Source organism: Eulemur rufifrons, chromosome 7 (genome assembly GCF_041146395.1).
Source record: "Eulemur rufifrons isolate Redbay chromosome 7, OSU_ERuf_1, whole genome shotgun sequence".
NCBI classification, from domain to species: Eukaryota; Metazoa; Chordata; class Mammalia; order Primates; family Lemuridae; genus Eulemur; species Eulemur rufifrons.
In genome coordinates, this window is record NC_090989.1 from 243,171,366 (window position 1) to 243,176,814 (window position 5,449).

General features: G+C 38.9%; 1 pseudogene; it reads left to right on the top strand.

Annotated features, from left to right (window-relative positions):
* The first annotated feature begins 3,864 nt into the window (after positions 1-3,864).
* Positions 3,865-4,950, top strand: LOC138387324 (ribosome production factor 1 pseudogene; annotated as a pseudogene).
* The last annotated feature ends 499 nt before the right edge of the window (positions 4,951-5,449 follow it).

Below are 5,449 nucleotides of genomic sequence, written 5' to 3' on the forward strand. Positions count from 1 at the left end.
TGTTTTCTAACCCACTACTGACCCAGAGTGTGAAATTCAAGCAAGGTGAATGGGGTAGCCTATCAAGCAAGGCAGAATACTTATGGGCCCCTTAGAGTCTGAACAAGTAATGTACCTTATGAGATGCATTATCGTCTCTATGTTGGAAACAATCAACAGCCCAGATGTCCCTTGTTAAATCTCCATCCGTGTCATCTAAAGATTACCTGTTTGAATTGACCAATGTTCTGCAGGGAAGTATAGCTAAAATTAGAAACAATTTGATTATCATTTTCAGTTTTCTAGCCTCATATGTAAGTCCACATGATGAACTTCAAGGCTGAGGGCGGGAGAAGAGGAATCTCCTAGCCCCCAAATCTCTTCTTCACACTGCCTGAATATATCACGTTGCCTCTTTTCAGGTGTGAAATTCTACCAAATCAAGATTCATTTGGTATTTTGTTCAGGTATTCTTTATGTACTTCCCTGATTATTCCCCCACCTGACAATCCATTTGTCAGGTTCCCTGAATAGAAAGACAATTGCATGAAATCTCTTCTAGTTCCATTGTATTTTATGTCTTTCTTTTCCTTTCTTTTTTTTTTTTTTTTATTAAAGCAAGGAATAGTTTCTCCAAGATCTTATTTTAATGTTACTGCTAAATTAATTACGAACTTTCTCTTCACCAATCTGTTCTTACAGTCAAAGTTTGCACGATGCTACAGTGGTTAAGATTACAAATAAAGAGCCATTTGAGGATTAAAAAAAAAAAAGATTCATTTGGGTTAACAAGCCCATTTCTAAAGGTAAATAACTCTAAAAGAATTACTTTAACAATTAAGTCCTTTATGGAGAGTGAACTGGCTGGCTTAGATTACTTCTCTCCTAAACTGTAGTTGAGATATTCCCGGAGTAATGAGCCCTTTAATAGCAGAGACTTAGAAAAGGAAAGAACAATTCTGGAATATGGGGAGAGAGGCTTTAGTACAGACATGCTTGCTTAGGATATTAAAATAAGGGAAGGGGGTTTAGAGCAGCCAGAAGGGATGGGGTAAGTAAAGAGAAAGGAGGGGTAAGGAAAGAGGATTATGACTACCCTAAAAACAAAAGGTAGATACTTCAAAAATTGGTCCTGGACATGCTTCCAGTTTTCAATGTAATATTGCCTCCTGACTATTCAGATATGCAGTATCTTAGTTTTGGGCCACTATAAAAAAAATATCATAAACTGGGAGGCTCATAAGCAACAGAAATTTATTTCTCACAGTTTGGGAGGCTGGAAGTCTGAGATCGGCCTATTGGCATGGTCGGTTGGTGAAGGCCTTCTTCCAGACTGCAGATAAACAACTTCTCACTGTACTGTCACATGGCAGAAAGAGAAAACACTCTCTGGGGTCCCTTTAATAAGGGCACGAATCCTATTCATGAGGGCTGTTCTCTTACGACCTAATTACCTCCCAGATGCCCCACCTCCTAATACCATCACATTAAGGATTATGATTTCAACATATGAATTTGGTAAGAGACAGAAACATTTGGTCCATTACAAGTAGATAATAATCATCTATACCAAAAGATGAAAGTCAAAAGCAGCCTTTCTCCTTTCATATACCATAAAAACAGATCTCAAAATCCATCAGTTATACGATTTAAAAAAATCTCCATATATATTTATATTTCAAATTTTGTTAATAGCCAAAACGAATAAAAACATTTTCTGATGCTTTTCAATAGCCTTACTGATTAAAAAGGATAAAAGTAGACAGGCATATGAATTCATGAAGGTGGGTTGTCAGTGCAGGAGTCAAATGTGAGGCATTACCTTAATTCACTGTATCATGCAACCATCTTTCCTGGAATATTCTAGAGGTCTGACAGGCCTCCAGAGAAGTTGTACACTGAATATATGAGAGGCTTAAGAAAATCAGTTTTTACCAGGCTCGAGAGTCAAATGAAGGCATTTTAACTCTATTACTTACTCTGCAGCTCAAATATATTTTGCCAAGAGATTATTTATAGTCGTAAACACCAGATAGATGATCTGTAAACTGCCCGTGGCGAGAGTTGCTTTAAGAATCGCAAACCTAGCTGGAGGGAGCAGCATGGCAACTCTCAATTGTACAGCGACTCCACAGGCTGAGAGAGGACTCCAGAGATTCCCGTTTTCATACCAGCTCTGCCCCCACAGCCTTGCCACGTAACCCTGGGCAGTCTTTTGACCTGTTTCAGCTGTAGTTTCCTCCATAGTTTGTGAGCAGCTCTTGGGAGGAAAAACTCATTTAAATAATTTGTAAATAAGAAGTTTTTATGGAGTACAGCTAATAATAAGTTGCAAGGCTTTAAGCCCTTGATAGCATGAGTAAATCAGCTTCCCAGCTCTCATCCTACTCTATCAGAGGTAGTCATCTGGCAGTTTTTAACAGGATGCTCACATCTGCTATCAAGCCAAGACTTCCTAGCCCTGCTCAGTTATCAAATCTGAAGGTTTTAAAATTGGCACCTGAGTTCGTACCCCAAGCCCACCAAACAGGTAAGGTTTGAAGTTAACAACCTCAAGACTTGATTCATCATTCTTGCTTCAGATCACAACTGCTGAATTGATAACTTCTTTACAATCCTTAAGCTTAACTGTAGCCCTAAGTAACTCCCACCTCTTCCCTCATCTCTAGCTTGTACTTGACTCATTAAAAATATCTTACATTTTCTATCCTTCCTTTTAACACTTGCCTGAACTAGAAAGAGAAATGGTTTGTACAGTGCTCAGAAAGAGAGCACAAAAGGAGAACATTTATAAACACATCCTTACCCTCATTCAGGGTACAGCATGCCCCGAAGAGCCAGCAAGCCCTGTTTAGTGTTTGTGGTTTGCTTATAATGCTTGAGAACCTCTAGCTATAGTGTCTTCAAGACGCCAGCCATTTAGATCATAGCACTTATTCTAGTTGGAGGACATATTTTTTCCTACACTGAGCAGTTCAGATGACACAAGTGTATCAATTTGCTTGGAATATAAATATCTCATAAATGTATGCATTGTTCCAGATTTTTCACTCTCTAATGCGTTTGGTTAGTATAAGCTCATCTTCTAGAACAGATCACTTCTGAAAAATATAAATACTCAAATTTCTGGACATGAAATTTTTTGGCCCCGACCTCAGACTTATGGAGATTAATAAAAACTATACAGTAACCCAGGTTTAATGCACAATTCAACTACCTTCTGGAGGTTCCACTCACAACTGGGTACCTGAGTTCTTTCTTATTTTCAACTTCAGTTTCCACAAAATTATATGCTCACACACATGCATGCATACACACAGACCAATGATTTTTCTATTGATTTCACTGGCCTGCCTTAATTACATTGTCTTTGAGTTCATCCATTTTGACCTCTTTGTTATGACTAGCATTATCATCTTTAAAGTTAGGTCCTGAGTCATTTTACTTTCCAGTGGTTTGATAAATTTGGGGAAGTCTTGGTTTCTTCACAAAGTCTAAGATGTCCCCAAAATTTTAAGCCAAGAATTCTTTGAGGAGCTCATTAACATTTTATTAAGGAGAAATCAATACAATGTTTCCTGCTAGCAAGCATAATATACTTCTAATTACTCTTCTTTTGTCCTTAAATCTTCTGTCTTGCATCCACTTTATTGTTTGAAAACTATTTTTCTGCAAGGCATCATCAATTAAGTTAGACTGGCCTGCCATCCTCACATTGGGCTTTATTTTCTTAGCTGTGGATTTTTCTCTAAACCTGCTATATTTATTGAATTCTTTCCACATGGAGTCTTTTGCTGACCCTTTGTCCATCAACATTCCAGCCCTTTGTTGTCATTTAGGAATCGTCAGAAGTAGAGATTTTGACAGACGCAAAGCAGCAGCACCATGGCGAAGTCCGGGGATAAAGAGCGACGGCGGCGGCGGGAAGAAAAGCCGGAAACGGAAAGCGGCTACGGAAGACCTTCAGGAGGCTGCAGTGGCTGAGCATGAGGCGACAGAAAGCGGAGTCCAACCCCCGAAAACGGCTGCCTTTCCCCCAGGCTTCAGCATTTTGGCGATTAAAAACAAACAGCGGCGACACTTACTGTTCACGCGGTGGAAACAGCAGCAGCAGAAGGAAAAGTTGGCAGCTCAGAAAAGGCTTAAAAAAGAGAGCGAGGCTCTCGGTGCTAAGGCTCCACCAAAGCCTATACCCAAGACCACGGATAACCAGCGAGTGTACGATGAAACCATAGTAGACCCTCATGATGAAGAGGTTGCTTATGATGAAGCTACAGATGAATTTGCTTCTTACTTCAACAGGCAGACTTCTCCCAAGATTCTCATCACAACATCAGACAGGCCTCACGGGAGAACAGTACGACTCTGTGCACAGCTCTCTACTGTTATACCAAATTCACATGTTTATTACAGAAGAGGACTGGCTCTGAAAAAATTATTCCACAGTGCATCTCGAGAGATTTCCCAGATCTGATTGTTATTAATGAAGATCGTAAAACTCCAAATGGACTTATTTTGAGTCACTTGCCAAATGGTCCAACTGCTCATTTTAAAATGAGCAGTGTTCGTCTTCGTAAAGAAATTAAGAGAAGAGGTAAGGACCCCACAGAACACATACCTGAAATAATTCTGAATAATTTTACAACACGGCTGGGTCACTCAGTTGGACGTACGTTTGCATCTCTCTTTCCTCATAATCCTCAATTTATTGGAAGGCAGGTTGCCACATGCCATAATCAGCGAGATTGTATCTTCTTTAGATTTCATAGATACATATTCAGGAGTGAAAAGAAAGTGGGAATTCAGGAACTCGGACCACGTTTTACCTTGAAATTAAGATCTCTTCAGAAAGGAACCTTTGATTCTAATTACGGAGAATATGAATGGGTCCATAAGCCCAGGGAAATGGATACAAGTAGAAGAAAATTCCATTTATAAAATGCTGAGAGAATAGTATTAGATTTTGCTGAACAGGACTATCTTGAACTTGGTAAATTATTTTTAACAGAACAACCTTTTCAAAATGTATTTACTGATTTCATAAATCTTCTTTCATGTCTGGACAAATTACCAAATGTCATGGTATGTTTTTGTAGCAAATATAAATAAAAGTCATTTTGGTGACCAAAAAAAAAAGTAGAGATTTTTGTGGTTGTGTAATTCATGTTTGACAATTCCAGTTTTTGCTTTATTTTTGAATACTTCCTTTCCTCCTCCCTCCCTGTTATCTTACTGATCTACTCTGTGCAGTAAGAGGCAGGCATAAAGGTCTGAATTATAAACTTAGGTGTAGATAGACATAGCTACTGGTATCACACCATGCCCGATTCATTTTCTCTATGGACACACACACCCACACACACAACAGTGAAAGATATTGGAGAAGTCCCTGAAGGTAGCCCCACCCATACTCAGCTTTTAAGGAGATTGTTTTTACTACATTTGGATAAACTACTTTAAAGTTCTCTCA